We start from the raw sequence: 22,560 nt of genomic DNA, 5'->3' as shown, positions 1-22,560 counted from the left end.
ACAGCCCGCACGATGAACACCATCCACTCCGGATCACCGACCGACCCCTGCCCACACCACGTCTTCAACAAGGCCGACTCCACCATCGCACCCCAACTCCGGAACATCATCAACGCCTCCTTCAACACCGCCACCTTCCCGGAGAGCTGGAAGCACGCCGAGATCAGCGCCCTCCTGAAGAAACCTACAGCGGACCCCACCGATCTCAAAAACGTCCGCCCCATCTCGCTCCTCCCTTTTCCTGCTAAAGTCATCGAGAAGATCGTCAACAGACAGCTGACCGCCTTCCTCGAGACGAACGGATCCCTCGACCCCTCGCAGTCCGGCTTCAGAGCCAACCACAGCACCGAGACCGCCCTCATCGCAGCGACCGACGACATCCGGACCCTGCTCGACAAGGGGGAAACAGTGGCCCTCATCCTCCTGGACCTCTCCGCTGCGTTGGACACGGTCTGCCACTGCACCCTAGTCCAGCGCCTCAGCAACATCGGTATCCAAGAGAAGGCACTGGAGTGGATCATCTCGTTCCTCGCCGGAAGAACACAAAGAGTCCGCCTCCCCCCGTTTCGCTCCGAGGCCACCGAAGTCATCTGCTGCGTCCCGCAAGGATCTTCACTCAGCCCCACCCTCTTCAACATATACATGAAACCTCTCGCAGCCATCGCACGCCAGCACAACCTCAACATCATCTCTTACGCCGACGACACCCAGCTCATCCTCTCCCTCACCAGAGACCCCAACACCGCCAGAACCTGCCTACACGAAGGGATGAAAGACGTCGCCGAGTGGATGAAGGACAGCCGTCTGAAACTGAACTCGGACAAGACGGAAGTCCTCATCCTGGGATCTTCGCCCTCCGCCTGGGACGACTCCTGGTGGCCCCCAGCCCTGGGCACCGCACCCAAGCCAACCGACCACGCACGCAACCTGGGCTTCATCCTGGACCCCTTCCTCTCGATGACCAGACAAGTCAACGCCGTCTCCTCATCGTGCTTCAACACCCTGCGTATGCTTCGCAAGATCTTCCGCTGGATCCCGACCGAGACCAGGAAGACTGTCACCCAGGCACTCGTCACCAGCCGACTGGACTACGAAAACGCCCTCTACGCTGGAACCACAGCCAAGCTACAGAAAAGACTCCAGCGCATCCAGAACACCTCCGCCCGACTCATCCTGGATGTCCCCCGACGCAGCCACATCTCCAGCCACCTGAGGAACCTGCACTGGCTCCCCGTCGACAAGAGGATCACGTTCCGGCTCCTCACCCACGCACACAAGTCTCTCCACGACCTGGGCCCCAAGTACCTCAACGACCGCCTGACCTTCTACACGCCCACCCGGCAGCTACGGTCCACCAGCCTCGCCCTCGCAGCCGTACCACGCATCGAAGAGCCACTGCCGGAGGAAGATCCTTATCTTACCTGGCTGCCAAGACTTGGAACTCCCTCCCCATCCACCTTCGGCTGACCCAGGACCATCTCGCCTTCAGTAAACAACTCAAGACCTGGCTGTTCGAGCAGTAGCATACCCCTCCCCCCAAGCACCTTGAGACCCTCCCGGGTGAGTAGTGCGCTATACAAATGGCATGATTGATTGATTACAAAGCTACCAGACGGGTAAGCACAGGTTAATTTAGTGACGTTTGTCGTTCACTTTGACAAAGATCGTGGTTGTTTCCTGAATGGGGCTTCCACCCCCTTCAACCAATAAACCAATTTCTTACAGCTCACCCGAATGTCTCCAGCCCTCATTCAAAGTCTAATCCCTGTTTTTGCCTACCTGTGTCATGCCCAGGTGGCGATCTGTGGTTCTTTGCCTCCATTATGATGGCCTCAGGGTAAACAAAGAACCATAAACTACTTTGGAACATGCTGGGAGACACTGGTTTAAAAGTAGCTTACAGAACTAGAATGAAATGCCACCAATCCACTTAGTGCAAAAACATGCCCTCAGTGGCCGTATTATAGAATACGGCACACTCTCCTTGTTAGCGTTGAGCGTATCTTTCAAAAGTTGCACTCGACACTCAAGAAGAGTGCACTGTGTTATGTTGAATGTGCTTCCCCCAACACAGCAGTGAAGTCATGTTGACCTGGGGGCAGTGCATTCAAGTGAAATACAGAGCGGCTGCTTCAAAGCTGCTCCTATTTCACTGCACCGTTTAATGGGGATTAGAGATCCTCTTGCAGGCAGGTGCAGTGAGTGACTGCACCCGCCTGCCAGAGGATATCTGGGGGTCCATAGAAACTTCTCCCCCCTCTATGGGGCTGCCATGAGGGGGCCACTGACTGTGTGCCACCTTTGAGGTAGTGCATTGTCAGTGCGCCTTCTGATAGCTTCTTCGCCTCTGCGCCCATGTCTATAATACGATACAAAAGGGGATGATGGACGGAGCGCTTGAGCAAATCAAACACGCACCCCCAGTCAACTGATCTGGGTTTAATCCATCACCATTCTTTAGCCCACTCAGCCACCCCATTTCAGACATGGCTATATGCAAATCAGTCTGACCCTGTGCCTCATGGGAACAGTCCAGCCCGAACTGCCAAGCCATGTCTTCCATGGACCGGAAACAAGCATCCTGGGACCGGTTTCGGATTCAAAATCCTCATCAGCCAGGCTATCTTGAATCCAGTGGCCAAGTGAGCAAGGGACTCACGTCTGAGCATACCCTGCCACACTTAGGGCGAACAAAGCGATACAAAAGGGGATGATGGACGGAGCGCTTGAGCAAATCAAACACGCATCCCCCAGTCAACTGATCTGGGTTTAATCCATCACTATTCTTTAGCCCACTCTGCCACCCCAGTTCAGACATGGCTATATGCAAATCAGTCTGACCCTGTGCCTCATGGGAACAGTCCAGCCCGAACTGCCAAGCCATGTCTTCCCTGGACCGGAAACAAGCTTCCGAGGACCGGTTTCTGGCATTGCAGCCGTCTTCAGTCCGGCTTGCTTGAATCCAGTGGCAAAGTGAGCAAGGGACTCACGTCTGAGCATACCCTGCCACACTTATGGTGGCCAAAGTGGTACAAAAGGGGGTAGCCACCTTCAATTTCAGCAAACCTTATGAAAGAAGTGGCATGTGCGCAGCTTGAGACCAGCCCTAAATGTACTTCACAGTCATTCTTAACACCCCATCAACCCGCTGCCCTCCTCCCATCTTCCTCACACCTCTCTCCGGCACACTGAAACGATCCCTGCCCCCACAACAAACAAAACTCATACCCACCTTGAACTCTAAAATGATCACTGCCACCCCAAAACTCATACCCACCCTGAACCCTAAATTACCCCACTGGCATCCCAAAAGCTGAACGCTACGGGCAGATTTATAAGCCAACTGGCATGGGTGCAAATTAAGGACAGTGAGTGTAAAAATTCAGGAGAAAGGGTTAACATTCGGGACAAAAATTCAGCGGGTCAAAATTCAGGACAAAAGGTAAGGTTTACAGACATATACTATTGCGCAACCTTCTCTGATGTAAGTAAGTAAATAGAAAACCACTAAAGGACAAGTGAAAATAAGTTTATATTAGGTTGAGACAATTGTTCACTTCATGGTTTGTCAGTATACGCGCAGCTTTAAGCAAATGTGCAGGTCTTTTTGTGGTAACAAAACCGCCCCCGCCTTTCCAGCTCCCAGAGAAAATATCTGATGCCCGGACCGGCCAGTCTGGCCTTGATACCACCCTCCAATGGCGCCCCTCATCTTCACATAGACCCTCTCTCATGTGTTTTTAATTTCTTCTATAGTGCTACTCATCCCAAGTATGTGGGGCAGAGTTTTGGAGTGCGTTACAACACACACATATTATAAAGAGACAATCACTCATATAAATGGGAAAGTCAATGTATAGGTAATGTTGCTTAAGATAATGAGGCTTACAATGTGTAATCATACTTTCATCCATCATTCAGTCTTTCACCATTCATTCTGTCCTTCTATCTGTGTGCCCAACAATGTCCCTATTCATCCATTTACAAACCTATCCATCACGTTTCCTTCCATCCATCATTTCACTTATCTATCCCTCAATCCACCATTTTACTCATCCATCATCCATCCATCTACCCTTTCTCCCTATCCATCCATTAACTCATCCATCCAGCCATTCACCCGTTCAGTCATCCATTTACCCATCCCCCTTCCTCTTTCAATTCCCATTCACTTAGCCATCCATCCTACCATCCACCCACCCATCCATCTACTCATCCACTCATCAATCCATCCATTGAACCTATCATTCATCCATCCTTTCACTCATCCATTCACCCTTTCACTCCTTCACTCATTGATCCATCCTTTTGTCAAGCTACCTGCCCTTTCACTCACTCATCCATCCATTCACCCTTTCACTTATCAATTCATCAATCCATCAATCATTTCACTCATCCATCCACTCATTCACTCGCCCGTCATCCACCCTTTCACTCATCCATCATCATCATTTCACTCATCTATTCAGCCACCCATCCACTCATCCCTTCGCTTACTTACTCACTCACCTTTTCACATTAATTATGAGACCTATCAAGAACTCCACCCTTGCTGTAGTTCCTAAAGCAAGGGGTGGGGTGGAGCAGGGTTCACTATGCCCCAGCACATAGGCAATCTGAAAAAGTGGAAGGCATGAATCATGCATGATGCACAGTGCCTTGACATGGGGCGACTGACTTGGTGTTGTTTCCAGAGCGTTAAGTGGGATGAAAAAACTAAGGGGGTCTCTCCAAAAGGGTGTTTGATGTAATAAAATGCATGGCTTAAAACACATAAGCTAAAAATCTGTGCTTAATATAATGTGCCCCCCGACTGGTATTTTTGTTGCTTCTGTCATTGCATTCAGATAAATAATACAACAAGTAATGTTACACTTGGAACAAGTAACTTTACACTTGGAACAAGTAACGTTACACCTACAATAAGCCAGAACTATTGGCTTTGTCTATGGTTGTTAGTTGCATAAAATAAAAAAAGAAGCAACCATGGCTGCTTTCCTAGAACTATAATCCCTTCCTTTGAACTTCTTTCACCGCCTTCCCTCGGCTAACTGGATTCTCACCTACCAGCTTGGGCGTTTTTGCACTTCCATGTGACAGAATGCCCTGCCCTGGACTGAGGCTGGAGGAGGCCACCACATGCTGTGCCAGCCCAGACTGACCCATTGTCATTCTGTATGTGGAAATCAGCCCCACACAGAATGATAATGGGCAGGGAACAGCTATGTTCCCTGCAATGCCTAAAATTAAGGCGGACGGTTGGATGATGTTCTGCCTGAGGATGAGCCCCGGTGCCAGGCCTCCCTCCGGGATGTATTTGTGCACAGGAGCGTGCGCAGGGGGGGCAAGGAGAGGCGTTCAAGGGGGGGACAAGCGCCCCTCCTTGCCCCCCCCTGCGGATCAGTAGAAGCAGATTGAGTACGTGAAAGGGTTTATCAAAGTACAATAACAGCACTTCATTTATAACAATCAAAAGTTCAAAACACCTCCAACCTGCAAAAGACCGTTTTAAATTAATGTTTCTCTTCGGGAATCACACCCACCACAAGCAATACAACACAAACAAAGAATGACACAAGAAAGCGCACAGTGCTGCATAAATAATGCCTTGTCTAAAGGAATAGATCTGGTGTAGAGTTTATGTAGAGGCTGTGAAACCAGAAAAAATTAGCTTTATGCTAAGCTTGCAAAGTCTATTAGATTGAAACTTTGAAATTGTTGATAAACAGGATAATCAGAAGTCTTATGTGACATAAAATAATGAAATGAACTAATTTTGGTCTGAGCAAAGACAAGAGAGGTGTTCAGATCACTTGAGGAGCAAAGAAGCATAAGCACACTTTTGATTAAACTGAAACTGCAACAGGGCACAGCACCAAAGGTGAGCAGAGAACTTTCAAGTTCCATTACATAGTTACAAAGAGTACACTGATTCAGCTTGTCAGTTACAAGGTTTTACAAAGGCTACTTACTTATTGTTGAGGTACCAACACCAAGCTGCCAAAGTTACAATAAACAACTCAAATGGGTATAATTGAGATCAGATATACCTTCTATTGGTACTGTATAATGAAATGGGTATTATACACTATACTGCAGAGGCATATTTGACTGTAAGGGTTCGATTACAATGCGAACCGGATTCGGGTCTGCCTACTCGGATTCAGAAACCTTGTTTCTGACCGATTCGGAAACCTTTCTGAACGACTGATTACAATGTTGGGACTCTCCGAATCGGTTTCGGATCTGAACCGGACGCCATTGCAAAGTCCAAGTCCTTCGGAGCTGAATCGGGTGTGTGTACGGGCCGCGTTTTCGAATGACTCGAAAGCTTTCTGACCTAGTGATTACAATGTCAGATTCGGACAGCCTTTCCGAATTGGTTGTTCTGACTCAGATCGTCTGTCGGAATCTGACTTTGGTGGCCCGTAGCAGGCCCCCCTTCACCCGGGGCATTCCGAATCGGTCCCGTGGGATACCACAGGGACTGCTCTTTGGATTCATGCATAGTGAAGCAGGCACCATGGGGTGCCCGCCACGGGGGGACGATTTTCCCCAGCAACCACTTTCTTCAATGGGAGCCTGTGTATTCGGTCGGTACAAAGGCTCCCATTGAAGTCAATAGGAGTACTACCAGATTGTATCCGGAAGAATCCGGATGCATCGTAATCAGTTGGTCAGACTCCCCGGATTTGATTCGGTCACAAAACATTCAGAGACCGATTCAGTCTAAATTTTTTCTGAACGGCATCGTAATTGACCCCTAAGAATGAGAGGGCTTGAGAGATGGGGACAGGAAATAGTCGGTCATGCATCTTTTAACTGCATCGGAGATTGGATGTGAGGATTTGCCTGGGCAGTTTATTAGAGATGTAGGCAACTGCAACTGTGATATAGAAGTCACCTCTGGTTCTGGTCTGGTTGTGGGAGTTACCAGGATATACTGTTCTGCTTGTGAGGTGTGTGTAGTACTGTCAGGTATTATATGTATTACTTGCATTGGCTAGGTGCCACTGCTAGCAAAGATGGAGGACTGTAGTTTTTGACAGGAAAGTGGATTTGCTCAGGACCTTACACAAATAACAATAACATTATTACGTGTACCTGAAGCATCACTGTCTGAGCAGGCGTGAAACCTGTGCCTGCCTCTTCTTGGATCATGCAGACTTCCCTTCAACTTGAAATAAAGCTTTCCATTTGTTTCATTTACAAACACAGTCTGCCTTTATAAAAGTAGAAGTAATAATATTCACTGCACAGTGCATACAACAATAAATCCATGTTTTGAAAAAGCACATCACACACATTCTTACATCAAGAGTCACTCCATTACCAGCCCATTTTACACAAATTATGCTGAGATGCATGGATGCTTCATGTATTATTTAATTGTGCATTACTTGAGAGGATGAGATTTTACAAACATTGTCTATTTGCAATGTATTATGCACTATATGACAGTGCATACTGTGAACTGAGTTGCAGCCATGTGTGCTTAATTGCGTAGAAACAGTGGGTGCGTGATTATGATGGGAAATGTTTGAGAGCTTTGTAGTTAAGGCAGTATGCAGTGCCTGTTTCTCACAGTGCCTGTCAGTGAGTCATACATGCACCTCCAATTCTGGCTCATGTACAAACCACAGAGAGTGATGGTCATACTATTATATATGTTAATTGTAAAAATTTGAAAATTGGATGGAAGATTTACACAACTTTCCAACTGAGACATCACCAAAGATAAACAACACATAGCATTTGCACCAGGTAAGTGGGTGTGTGATGTGTGTGTGTGTGTGTTGGAGGTGTTGAAGTAGAGGAGGTGAAATGAAGTATGTTCAGGAGAGAGTGAAAAAATGGTGCACAAGAAGAAAGAGATGACATGAGAGATATGCATATTGAAGATTTCAGAAAGTTGTGGGGACAAAAAGGATATGTGTTAAGAGAAGATATTTCCATTTCACATTACCTTAACAAAATCATTGTTACTCATTTGTTTGATACACCTAAAACGCATGGGCAAAGCCATTAGGTCTGGCTTGTGTCAGTCTTATATCCCATAGTTGTGTTATGCCTGATGTAGTAACTGAGAAATCCCAATGTTATGGTATGTGGAACCTAATGGGATATTGAAGAATGGCTCTTGAAGTTACAATCTGATGCTGCATATTCAGTGCAATTATGCATCAGGTTTTATGGTTGTGGCAGTCTGCTACCCAATTCCTATGTGTCAAAGTTTGTTATCCTCGTTTTGCTGTGCTGACATTTATATTACTACAAGTACATTCAAATTCAGCTGTTATCAAAATAATCTGTTTAATTTGAAAGAGTCTTTGTTATATTTTTTGCATGCCACTGCTGTATTATTTCATGTGGGATATTCTAAAGGATAGTATCTGGCTCAACCCTCCTTATTAATTTCCAGTCTTGCATAGCTCTCCCTCTTGTGCAGCATGAATGCCAGGGAAAAGCTGCATCACAGAAGGACTAACAGACAATGTGGGTTTATAAACCTGTTTAGCATAACAAATGCTAATAAAGAAACATGTGAGTACATGCGTGTTTGGCCTAAAGTGGAAATTAGGGTAACGTATGCATGCATGGTCAGAGTCTTGGCACACATAGCCTTGGTTGCAGTGCACAGAGACGTTACATTGCCGAACACAGAGGAAATAAATTAGAGGGAACATTGGCTGCAAGGGGGGACATTTTAGGGTTCAGGGCGGGTATGGGTTTTGGGGTGCCAGGGGGACAATTTTAGGGGTCAGAGCGGGTATGGGTTATGGGTTTTGGGGTGCCAGGGGGCTAATTTTAGGGATATGGGAATGTATGAGTTTTAAGGGGCCAGGGGGGTACTATTAGGGTTCATAAATGTGCTCTAATTGTTGTCCAGTTTCAAATGCAGAATTCGCCACTTTTTTTTTCCCAACTTGGCCTGAGCATTACCCGATCCTGATTGTCTGACATTTTAGCCCGGCCCCTATTGATTAACATTAGCCTCGCCCCTTCGTTTGCCAGGTTCGCTCCCCCCTGGAAAAATTTCTGCGGATGCCCATGGTGATGTCATTCAAAACAAAGCAACCTCTGATGAAGGCCAAATTACTCCAACTGAGTAAGGACAAGAGCAAGATTGTTTGTCTTCGGTCGGGCACTGCCGCTAAGTGTAGTGGTGTGGGGCAGGGCTGCACAAGCCCTGCCAGTTTGGCGTTGCCAAAGCCATCCTTGAGAGATCCAGTGAATTTGATATTTTTTGCTACTCAGAGGCAATAAGATGGTGTCTTTTTTCAGGTTTGAAGTGTTTTCTTCTCCCTGTATTCTATGACCTCAAGTTTAGCAATGTTGCCCTCCGGAAGTTGCTTGTCCCACCCCTCAGTCCTTGGAATTTACTTTTCATTTGTAGATTTGAAGATGCAGCAGACTCTGAAGTTGATATGTGGGGGTGGGGGACTATGGCTTGCAGATTTCTGGTACAGCCTTGAGCTACACAGTTGCTCAAGAAACGTCATCATTGGGAGAAATGGATATTTTACAGTAATATCTATTATTTCCATCTGTGATGATCAGATACATTAATTGTGCATTTTTAAGTAGATTTGCGACACTCAATAGCTGAAGGGATTTCTATTTTTCAATCAGCTGGGATATTTAAAGCGATCATTTCCTTGATGTTTAATTGAAACATGGAGATAATTGTCTAATCACATCACAGTACTGTAATACACGGATCATAATACTCTTAAATTACATCAGATGCCATCTGTCGAAAAATTTGCCTTTTGGCCATTTCCTGCGGATACCCAGGAAAAGTTCCAGGAAGCAGAATTATTTTTTGAATCCTGAAATATTGATGAATGGGCTAGCAGTGTAGGCTGCCGCCCCCAGGGCAAACTGGGACATCAGAGCGTGGCATCGAGTTTACACAATGGGTGTACAGTGTCTTAGGAAATGACCAGTTGATAGTGGGTAGGACCAGAGACAGCACACTGTGGATTTCCTGGAGGTGGGTAAGTGTGAAGCCGGCCCTGTGCACAGGTTGATGGCTTAGAGCCCAGAAGAGGATGCACGTGCACCGGTGAAGGGGACCGGGGGGGGGGGGGGATTAATTAGGACAAAACTGGAGAAAAGGAACAAGACGAGGGAAGTGGGACTGGAGTAATTCCTCATGCAACTGTTGGAGACATATGCATGGGCAACCACACCTGTGCTCGGGTGGAAAGCTCAGAGGAAGGGGGGGGGGGGTTACATCAGAGGAACCATTAGCACAGAGCATGAAGGGGCATCGGTGGTGAGCGGTCTTGATACAGGACTCTCAGAGACCGGATAGAGTGTTCCTTGTTCTGGTGGATGATGCTGTAAGCAAAACAGGAGACCTCTGAATGTAGTTTATTTATGTTATCATGGCACTCATGTTTTAATGGGCGATGCAATCCATAATTGTGAGACAGCGGTACATGTGTGTCCTTTGTACCTTATCAGTAAAAACACCACCCTACCAAGTCGTAGAGGCATACAGATGACAAACCCTGTAGTTGTCCTCCCCACAGATCTCTAAGTTTCTTTATGAAATATGTTTTTGTTTTTTTACAAATTCTTCAGTGTATTTAATGGAAATCAAACCCAATCAATCCAGTGGTTTTACACCAGACAAAAAGATGAAAGTGTAATTAGAATTGTGGTGTTGGTTCAGGGAGACAGATTTGTGCAAAGTATAAACCTGTTTACAATGCTAAAGATCAGTGGAAAATGATGAATGGTTATGGGATTCGTTTTGAAATAGAAGCTATAGAGGGTAAATGCATGACTCTGTAGAAAATGCTTTTTATCTCTACCCTTTAAAAATAAGCCCATTCAGGATTCACAAAGCACAGGGCTTTGGTCCACTGCCACGGAGCAGCTTTGGTAGTGTGCATGCTAATGAAACTCTCATGTAATGCATGCAAAATCAAGTGGTCGGATGAAACAATGGGCTTGTTGTGAGCGTTTTCGTTTCAATCTGCTTAAGGCGATGCTTAAGTTTTTGTTTAATACAGCTTTGAGTATGGCGTGCCAAGTTGCTTAGCAGAAACTGAAGATCTATTCTTTTAGAATAAGACAACGTTTATACATTTACAGTGTGCTTACGTAATTTTCTACGAACGCTTATTCCCTCTTTGAGAGGTATTGTTGGTCTTGTCTTTATTTAATCAAGTCTATAAACTGAGGCCCTTATTGTTGCAGGGAGCGGGTGAACGGCCATAAAATGGCGGTTCACCCGCCCCCTCCAAACTTGTGATTCTCACACCCTATTAAAGGGTTGGGGAAAATAGAAAAACACAGAGTTGTTTTTTTGTGTTAAAATTATTTTATTGACTTCACAAATGCTAATAAAAACAAAGTGGAATACAAGCAGCAAAAGTATTGAAGAGTGATACAAGTGTCACGGGTGATGCATAGTAATACAGCAATGGGGAGGGGAGAAGGGAAAAAGTTTAGTATAACAGGCAAGCAAGAAAACCAGGAGGAGGGGGAGGGAGCTGGCGGGGGAGAGAGAAAAGGGAACAGAGCTGGACAAATAAAGGCAGGGGGGGGGGGCGGCCAAAGGGAACCGTTTTCCCCTAGGAAGGAAAAACAGAAAAGGAGGAACTCATCAGCCCTATCCATTACGTTATAGATGACCTTTTTGTAGGAGGCAGTTCTGAACATAGCCGTGAGCCATTACCCAGGTTGGGACCTGTGGAGGTCACCAATGACGTAGTATACATACTTTGGCCACCGTGAGAGCGGTAGTGAGGAGGCAGCGTGCATGATGTGCTAGTTGGGCGATGAACGCCAGATTGTACAGGAGAAGCAACCGACTCGATAGTGGGGCGGGTATATTCAGAGTCTCCCCCAACATGGACTCTACTGCGGTCCAGAAAGGACAAACTGCAGAGCATTCCGCTAGAAGGTAAACTATGTCACAGGATGCATGACTGCAGCTCCAACAGGAGTGGGGCACAAGGCCTGTGGCACAGAGTTGTGCCGGCGTCCAATGCCAGCCCTGCAGATTCTTAAACAGACTGTACTTCATCCAGGCTTCTTCACCCAGACCTCATCCTCATATTGAGGTGCTCCACTTGCGGATTGTGAGTATAGATGGTGGATCAGAAGGTTCTACAGCCCAGGCATAGTGCCCTTAAACTGGCCCCATGTATTAATGTATGTGAGAACTGGGGATCAGGGGACAGACCAGGGTCGCAGGTCTAATCTTCTAGCTAGACAGTGGTGCAGTTGCATATAGTACCAGTCTGGGTTTGTGGCAGTCTGAATTCTTACCGCAATGCTGCAAAAGACGAGTTCGGACTGAGAGAGCAGGTTCAACAAAGTATGTATGGCTACCGAACGCCAGGGAGTCCAAAAAGCATGTCCACGCCAATGCAGATGCCATAATTATGCCATATGGGTGCCTTGTCATGAAGGTGGGTATCCACTGAGAGGAGTTTGTGGGCTCGCGCCCAGGGTCCGTACATTAGCTAAGGTTCAGGGCCCCAGGCCTGGTGGGTACGGGTAGGTAGAGGGGAAGCACCCCAGCAGCGGGCCATGGGCAATACGATTTACAACTCTCACCTAAAATGGGGTATCTCGAACCCGGGTATGCATGAATGCCAACTGTGCTAGTTGGGGAGCGGTACAATTTTGTGCCACAGAAGGAAGGCCCAGGCTTCCGCAAACCTCTAGGCGATAAGTTTCTTAATGGTTAAATAGGGTCTCAATGACCCACAGACTAAGGTCCTGATAGCCTTGTCCACTTGCTGAAGGTTTGAGAGAAGCTTTAGCAGGGGGAGTATGCCCAGGACATAGGTGAAGTGGGAGAGGTCACCATTTTCACCGCTTCCGTGCAGTCCCAGAGGGACAGGTACAGGTGTGACCACTTATCAAAGTCGAGTTGCATGCATATGGGTCCAAGTCCCATTTAACATAGATGCTCAGCTATTTTAGGTGAGCAGCCTTCCATTGAAATAGGAATCCGGCGACAGCAGCACAGGTGGTAACTCTCAAAAGTGGGAGGGCCTCGCTCTTACCCCAATTGACTTTGTAACCAGATATGGCCGAAGGCTTCAATGGTCTACATAACCGCAGGGATGGAAGAGGGCAGGGCTGAGAGAGTAAACAGAATATCATCTGTGTACAAGTATAATTTAGAGGGTCCATCGGAGTAGGTATGCCCACAATCTGAACACAGAGACGTTTTCAGGCATGGGCAAAGTGGGCAATTGCCAAGGGTCCCCAGCTCCCAAGGGGGTATCTGGTAAAGTCAATAGGACAACTGATGTTCCTGCCATAATAACATTGCTCCTAAAGCCAGCTTTTTTCTTATTTAACAGCCTAGTACACTGGACAGAAACTTAGGGCCAGATTTACTAAGGGTCTGCGCTTGGGCGAAGTCATGCAAACCAACGCAAAGCATGTAAGGGTATTTGGTTTCGGGCGCAAAATGTATTTTTTGTTGGAAAGGTGGCCTTTTCTCAGTGCAAACAGAGTTTTGTGTTGCTTTGTCCCACTTTGCACTTGGGCAGATTAGCACAAACATCCATAGTTTTTGACACAAACCCTGATAATCAGATAACCACACCAGTCTATGGTTAACAAAAGAATTACACACAATGCATGTGTGCCAGACTATACAGCACATATACAACATGTGCAATGTTTAAGAATTTGTCTAGGGATAGTATTTTGTACTGGAAGTGTGTGCTTCTGTTATAAATACTATGCTAGACAGCATACAAACACCTCTGCATCATGGTGCAGATTGTGTGTGGCCCAGGCAGCTTGTTTCTGTGCCAGTGTTAGTGAGCTGTGCCGGGAACCAGGCAATATTTAATAAATAGCAGGGGGATGGGAGCACACTGCTTCACATCACAGCACAGTTCACCCCTTAGCATTATGGTAAATGCAGTACAATGTTTGTGTTTACTTGAATATTAGTTGGAGTTTTTCACCAGAGTTGGTGCAGATAGTGCTGTTCTCTAGGTAGATGCGTCACTTTGTAAACCCCTGCGCCACATTATACCTGCGCCAGGTATAATGTATGCAAGGGGGGCGTATTGACGCAAGGAAGGGTCGTAGAAGTGACGCAGTGAAATCTATGAGATTTCACTGCGTCACTTTTAGGACGCCGTTGCGTCAAAGTCTTGCCCCTGCCTCGCAGCAGGCGTAAGACTGACGCAGGCCCTTTCACATGGGGCTTGCCCCACGTGAAAGGGTGCATTGCTGGAGTTGCGACACTTTTGTGACACACTCCAGCAATGCGTCACTTTTGCGCTTGCAGATACGTCAGAAATAGTGACGTATCTGTAACTCCTTGCGACATGATGCGTCATACATTAAATATGACGCATCATTGGTGTCGCAAGGAGTGCGCAGTGAAAAGTGACGCATCGCTTGTTTTCACGCAGCGATGTGTCACTTTTCATAAATGAGGCCCCCTATTTCTAGGATCTTGGCAGGGCCACCTTAAGACTTAGGGCACGGATAATCAGGTGGATAGAGAGATTTTCTAAAAGTGGGGGGGGAAACTGGCCATAGAGGGGCACCTCTGACTTGTCTTCATTACATTTGAGGCTGGCCTGAGCCAGCCAGGAGAATACCGAAGACAAGCACTGATGGACAGTGTCACTTTGAAGATCAGAGCCCTTCCAGGTGAATAGGAGCTGAGTGTCATCGGCATAAGCTATTATTTTGGCACCCAGCTCCTCTGCCAAATAGATCAAGGGTGTAAGATAAATATTAAAAAGTAAAGGGCTGAGAGTAGACCCCTGAGGGATCCCCGTGGACAGTTTACTAACTGAAGATGAAAAAGGCGGCATCCACACCTTTTGGGTGTGGTTATCAAGAAAGGATTTGACCCAATCCCAGGCCAAGCCCGTAATGTCGATGGCAGACAATCGGGAAAGGAGTTGGTGGTGGGGTACCGTGTCGAAGGCGGCAGAGAGGTCCAATAAAATCAGAGCCGCCCTGCCACCCGCATCCAGGCACTCCCTAATAGCCTCCATTATCTCCACCAGGCTGTCTCAGTGCTGTAGGATGTCCTAAACCCTGATTGAGCAGGGTCGAGAGCCCCAGAAGACTCAACAAACTCCTCCAGTTGCCGAAAAGCCGCCTTTTCACAGACCTTAGCCAAGGCCGGTAAAAGGGAAATGGGGCGATAATTAGAGAGGATGGAGGGATCAGCAGAAGGCTTCTTGAGGAGAGGAAGCAGTTTGGCATTCTTCCATTGCTGGGGAACTATGCCTGATTGAAATGAGCCGTTAACAAGAGCTGCCTCCTCAAGAAAAACTGCCTCAGCCACCCCGCCCAGAACTCTGGCCGGACAAGGGTCCAAAGGGGAACCTGATTTCAGAGATTTAAGGATGGCTAAGACATCCCTCCCCTCCGCCGGCCGAAACTGCGAAAAGAGCTGGCTAGGTGCTTTAGAGCTAGGGAGAGAGGGAAAAAACAGAGAACTCTGTTCATGGGAGAGGGTCACTAAACTATCTTGGATCATTTGGATCTTAGCAGTAAAAAAAAGTAGAGAGATCTTCACACCATTGAGAGGAGATAGGGAGGGTAGTTTGTTCTGCAAGGGGTGACAGAAAGCTCCGGACAATGGAGAACATTTCTTTGCTGTTATTAGCTCTGGAAATTCTTTCTGCAAAAAAATTGCCTTAAGCTTCTTTGATGGCTGCATAGTAGTCCCGCTGGGCGACGCGAAGTGCCGCCTTGGCTAGAGGGCAGTACCTGCGTCACCAGCACCTCTGAAGCTTTTTACACCCTAGCTTAAGTTCTTTTAGGGAATCCGTGAACCAAGGTTTCGAGGGAGAGCCACGCGGTTGACATCTGGAGGAGGGCTTAGGTAAAGAGTTAACCCCCTGGCTAATACAGGCGGAAAAGCTCTCCACTGCTCCATCAAGATCATGGGCTTCTCCCGGGGGAACTAATGACAGTGCTTTAGACAGAGCCGGAATATTAATCTTCTGAGGTAAAGGGCCCCTTGCGGGACAAGAGGGGGGGAGAGATTTACCAATATCCCATGAGAACCTGATCAGAAAATGATCTGACCACGTGACAGGCAAGGTGTCCGAACCTGAGAGATCGAAGTTGGAACAGACTATGTCGATCAGATGACCGCATTTGTGTGTAGCACCACTGACCCACTGGGTCAAATGGGTGAGATTACATGTATCCAGCAGGTCTCTGGTCCCTGGAGCTTCCGGGCTATCCAGATGAATATTAAAATCACCTAACAACAGAAACTTGGGAAAGCGAAGCGACAGCGAGGCAGTAACATCGTCAAGAGATTTAAGGAAAACGCCAGGTGGGCCCGGGGGGCGGTAGACCAAAATACCGCATAGCGTGAAGTTGGGGGACATGACCAGTGAGAACTCAAAGCTTCGCCGTCCTCAAGCTCCCCGGAAAACTCATTGGTAAATCACCATATATCCCTGAACACCACGGCAACACCGCCCCCTCTGCCTGACTTACGATCCGCTCTGGCTATTTTGAAACCCCGTGGAATGGCTAGTTCTACCACTGGAGCACAAGATTCATTCAACCAAGTCTCAGTGCTAAACAAGAGATCAAGCTGTTCATCTATGATCAGCTCATGCACGTCTGGGGCATGCTTAGCCAATGAACGAGCATTGATGAGAGCCGCCCGAATCTTAGTCACCCGTGCTATATGCGGAGAGAGAGTCGGCTGCATGGTTTGAAAACAGAAGTGACAGGAGGGGCAAGTCCTGGACAAACTGTTTAGGACCTCCCAGTACCTACCTTTACTACAGGATGCAGTGTCTAGCCTTAAAAGATCCTCCCGGTTAAAAGATTTCCTATCTGCCCCATCCCGGTCCGCAAAACAGCCAGCGTTGCTGGCGCTGTGCGCTTCCGGGGCATGGACGGGTGCAGACAGGCTTGCCTTTGGTGCGCAACGGCGTGCCCGCTGCGCGCACAGGGACACATGTGCATTTTATGGCGTGCTACCATGACCAGCTGGACCGCTAACTTCGTCCAACCGCGCTTCGGGACACACCAAAGATGGTGCCCCGCCCTCCACACAATCGGCACAAACAGCCGTGGTGGACCGGGGCAGGGAAGATCACAGAAGAAAGGTAAGTTTTAAAATGCCAAAGTGTTTTTAAAACGGAGCTCAATATCGTGCAAAAAGCAAATAAATAAAAGAAACCGGCGCCTACATAGTAGTCATGCAGGAGCTGCCAGCGGGATTCCAACAGTGATTAAAGTATCACAGTGAAAGAAATAATAATGCCCCACGCTGCCACAGTACCCCCAGCGGGAATCAGGAACTGCCACCACCTGATCTTACCTTTGTGAATTCCTAAAGTCATAAACTTAGAAGTTTGGTCTAGGTTTAGACCAAAGACCTACATTTACTTTTGTGAATCGGGTCCAGGCTCTATAAAACACACCTCTCTTTCTCTATTTACGTATATTTTAGCGTTTTATATTTGCTCTACACCTCATTTCTCTTTCTACATTCCACCCCTCTGTCTACCTTTCTATTTTCCCCACAACTCTTTACCTGACCCATCTTCTATATTGCTTCTCATTGTGCTCTCTCTACCTTATATCTCTTTGTTTTTCCTCAAGTATCTCTGTCTACTTCTTGCTAATTTCACCTTCTAATTCACTTCTTTTTGTCTGCATTATACCTCTCTATCTACTGCCCCTTTGGACTATTTAATCCTCTTCTTCTCTCCAAATTTCCTTCTCCATATAACTATTTCTCTCTCTCACATTCTAAAACCTTACCCATTTCTCTGCCACTCTTTCTCTACCTACATATTCTTTCTTCTTTCTACACCTCTTTATCTTTATTTCTGACTACCTCACTGTTCTCTATTTACTTCTCATTTTCTACTTCATCTCTATCTCTAACCACTTCTCCCTCTACATCACGTCTCTCTCTATATTGTTTTAGCTATCTCTCTCCAACTCCTGTATGCTGGCCCATAACATTTCACTTACTCAGCAGAGTCACAGGTAATGGTATAACCACAAAAGTACACATATATAAAGAGGAGAAGAATTTGGAGAAATGTATTAGATTTGATTAATAGAATGGTGAAGATCTTAAGAGCAGGCTTAGGTTTTTACTGTTGCATCAAGAATGCCAGTAGTTAAGGGGGAGATATATGTTAATACAAATATTCAGCAACTATTGCTGTAATTCCAAGTGGTATATCAGTATGTCTAGATATAATATTAGGCACAGCTCCACTAACTGTCTAACAAGTCATCCTTAGCATGTTTTTCCTACTATGGGAGTAACAACCTGGTTAGACAATGAATTCCACATAAAACAATATTGCTGCAAGTAAATAAATCTAATTCCAGATCCAGAAAGAAATGGCTTAATCAATGGCCGGAGAGGGAACCCAAATCAGCGCTGTCAAATGTTGTCACACCAGCCTCCATACTTTACACGGCGAGCAAGCACAGCGAGTGAGTCTGACCACTAAAGGGGGTTGGGTGTTTTCCGTCCAAGAAAATTAGGGAACACATTGCAAATGTGTGCCTTCTACAACACATCTTTCATTATGTATTAAATACTTTTTTAAGCATAGTAAATAATGAACTTACAATGCTCCACGGTACAGCAATCTTTATTGAGTCTCTTTAATTATTCCATCACCATAACCCTCCAACAGTGCCTCTCATCTCTCCATAGCCCCTCTCTTACATGTATTTCATTTGTTTTATAGCACCTCTCATATCTGGGTAGGGTGCTGGAGCATTTTACATCACACACATACAGAGACAATGAATCATACCTGAGTAAATCAGTGTAAAGAAAATGTTACATAAGGCATAAGGGGCAAATTGGTGCAGGATTCACAGGTCATCCATACTGGTAGTGCATGGTCTGGGGAAGCACACACATAGGATTCACAACATAACACCGTGGTTAGGGTTGGCCTTACTAATAAGAATTAATTTCAACCCCAAAACAAACAAACCCTTTTTAGTAAAATTAGTCAGGGAGAAATACATCATTTTCTAACATAGATTATGAGTTATGAATTGCACAGTAACAAAATGATCTCTGTGACAAAAGCAGTAACCCACTAAGCTATGCACATGAAACACTGCTCTATGATCTGCATAGTGCACACTCTTTGGGGCAGGCATATTAACCCTCTATGCTACCTTAGATGGGGAACATCCTTTTCAGCGCGGATGTTACCCCGCAGTACCATTACGACGCGTCTTTTACAACGCAAGTCGTAACCACGACTTGCGCTGGAGGGCGCTCTAAGATAAGGAATAGTAGATTTACTGTTCCAACACCTTCCCTACTGTACGTAGGCTGGTGTTGGAATAGTAAATTTAACTATTCCTAAGTCCAGCACCCCTACAGCGCAAGTCGTGGTAACGACTTTCGTTGTAAAAGACCCGTTGAAACGGTACGCGTTGTACCGTCGTACATCCCCTTAGATGAGTCAATGCTGCCACTAGACAAAACTTCGATCAGCAGGTACATTAATCACCAGAGTTATCTTGGCGCTTTTATTGTTGCCTGAAAACTGATGGATATATAAGGAACTCTGCAGTGCTTTTCAAACTGCTGCCCTGCTACAAAAGCAGCCTCCTTTCATTCCAGACTCCTGGTGAAATGCCCAGTGTTGCCAGCCTGGCTTGCTCATTCACACTTTCTTCTGGTACTATTTGGCTGACAGACACCAGGTAGATTGTGCTTGCTCCTCTTTTTGTGTACCTGTTTCTGAAGGTTTAACATATAATTCAATATTGTTTGGCAGCATGAGGGTGCGAATGAGCCAGAAAGGGGTAATGCATTCAAAGCTCTTCCAAACCATGGACCCACAAAATATCTTGCCCAGGGCTGTACAAATCCTGAAGATGTTGCTGCCCTTTTTGAATAGCTGAAGGTAGTAAAGTTACTCAAAAGTGAAAGTTACCTTTGTGACTCAGAATCCAAATAATTGAGTTCAGTTGGTTGGTCATCTTTTCAATGTCATTAGCAACCATCTTGATAGTACCTAATATAGGGGTGAATGGTTACCTCCTGCTGAACCCTCCAGACTATTGGGATTGATGATACTTCCAACCCAGTCCTACAAAGTCTCCAGAGACAGGTCAGAGGCCAGTGAGCACTTTGGAAATGGAATCATATTTGGTATGTGTAAGTAAATGCCAGACTTTACACTTCAGGTCGTTGAGCTATGTTTTGCAATCTTCTTCTGATCTTTCATTAAAGGACATCAAATTAATATTGTCTGGAATTGTTTGCTACAATTGGGTCCTTACTTTCCCACTGGTCCTGGCCATCATATGTCCCTGGCCATTTCCTTATCACTTACCTGAAGGTCATACCCTCAAAATATCATCTTCCTGAGCCTTGATGAGGCTGTGGTGGTGGTCTGAGGTTGTATTGTTGGCTAAATTGCCCATGTTGACAGATGATGGCACTAGTTCATGTTCCTTAAAGCAATGTGCTACCACATTTCCAAAAATGGCTGGACATTGTGCTGTTTTTCGCCATGGTAAGAAATAGCTTTTGGGGAAGTCTTCATGTATTTTTGGCCACTCTTGAAGATGTGTTTCTTTTTTGTTGCACTTTTTCTATGCATCCACAGGAATATTGCTGTATACAACCCAGTTAAACAATGTGCAGAAGGTATGGTTAAATCGAATGAGAGAAACACATTTGACTGGTAGTACTAAATGTGGTAGAATTCAGAAGACTCGGAGGTCACTCCTCCAACGTCTTCCTTCTGTTCAGAGCAACCTCTACAGGAACACTGTCACAACCACAACAATTGTGACACTACCTAATCATGACATAGAATCACCAATGTCAACATTTAAAACCATGCCACAAAACATTCGATTTTTGCACTGGTTACAAAAGGCATTGCACAAACACCATGCAAGCACATTGGAGAGGTTACACCAAAAATGTGGATGTCAGATCTCAATGGCTACCCATTCACCTGGCATTGACACATCATCTTCCTCCCACTCTTCCCCTTCTTTCATGATGACATCAGCTGCAGATTGTGGGATGTGAGGAGGTTAGGTATTGGTAACAGTGATTTCATTTGGGGCCCTGGAAGGATTAAATGTATCTTAGGAGACTATAGTTGTGATAAACAACAAGACACTGGAGTCTTCAACAAGTGTTAACCTGATGCATGTTGGCACAATGCTTACAAGCAGGCTGTGACTTGCGTGGCTGTTGCGTGGAGTCTCTGGTGGAGTGGCAGAGGGGCAGAGCTGGAGACTGCAGTGATAGTGATTGTTTAATTATTGGAAACTAGCAGCTCAGAACATGCAATAATTGACATTAAGTGATGTTTCTTTTGCCACCACCTTGAGATGCAATGTCCATTCAAATATTGTCACATATAAGCTATGACTCCCTTGTCGTCATGGGTGATGTATTCCTCAGCCATACAGTGGTGGTGTATGTTCTCTTCAGTTAAATCTCAAGGAAATATTGCATATATATGAGTCTACCAAGTATTGTACTGAGGCATGTAATTTGTCTCTCACACAGTTATCATATTAGTGATATGCCCGCTAAAGCCTGCTAAATGCAGCTACCTGTCTAGGACTGGGCAATCATACATTGCAAATCTATTGTGACTGGGTATTTGTCAAAGACATCAGTATTCCCTAGTTCACATGCCATAATACCCGGAATGTGTTGGTGCAAGTAGTGCCGGTAGATCTTCATTTCCTCTTTCTTCAGCCCCACTCTATGTCCTCAATAGTTGTCAGGTTTAGTATGTTGTGAATCTGCTCCTTCCAGGAAATCAAGTTCCTCTCTCTTGCAGCTCCTCCCTTAGTTACAAGATCCTCACGTCTCCATTTTGAGATAAGGTCCTGGACATGAGGTTTGGGGTCTTAAAAAAACTTTTTGTATTATTCCACTCTCTGGGTGTGAGAGGGGATTCCACTGACCTTCTGGGTGAGGTACCTCCTGCCACATCCCCCCTCTGCCCTGGGTTATGGACTTTTAGAGGAAATGGCCTAATGGATGTGGATCCTCTTTCACAATCTGCAGTTCAGGCACATTACATTTGAACTTACTTATTTGGTCATAGGCCAGGGTAGACAGATGGTTGGTTTGCAGGAGTGGATTGCTGTCTTGAGTGAAGGAATTAAATGGTGTCATTCTTTTTTCATATACACTGGCAGTGAATCTGGTAAGCAAAATGTACATATTTCCTGACTTTTTAAGTCATTTCCAGATACATGCTGTCCACCTGCATGTGCAATAATCCTGGCTGGTAATACTGTCTATAATACCATGTATGAAACATTTCAGTTGTGGCAATACTGCTCAGTGTTTCCGATCCTGGGGGTTTGCATAAAAACTCATAATTCTGTGTCCGTTCCCAGATTTAGTGGCAAAGTTGGAAATATCAGGTGTGGTATTACATCACGTGATGCCTGTTCTTCTCAATATTAGGGATATAGTTTGCGAAATGTGGTGGTTACAAATAGATCATGTGATGAAGATAAGCGCCGGGAACAGACCTTGAGGCACTTTGGGGCATCTGTACAACCGAATGGCAGTGC

This window comes from Lissotriton helveticus, chromosome 4_1, assembly GCF_964261635.1.
Source record: "Lissotriton helveticus chromosome 4_1, aLisHel1.1, whole genome shotgun sequence".
NCBI classification, from domain to species: Eukaryota; Metazoa; Chordata; class Amphibia; order Caudata; family Salamandridae; genus Lissotriton; species Lissotriton helveticus.
The sequence above is the reverse complement of the archived record's forward strand: the minus strand, read 5'-3'. Positions refer to the sequence as shown.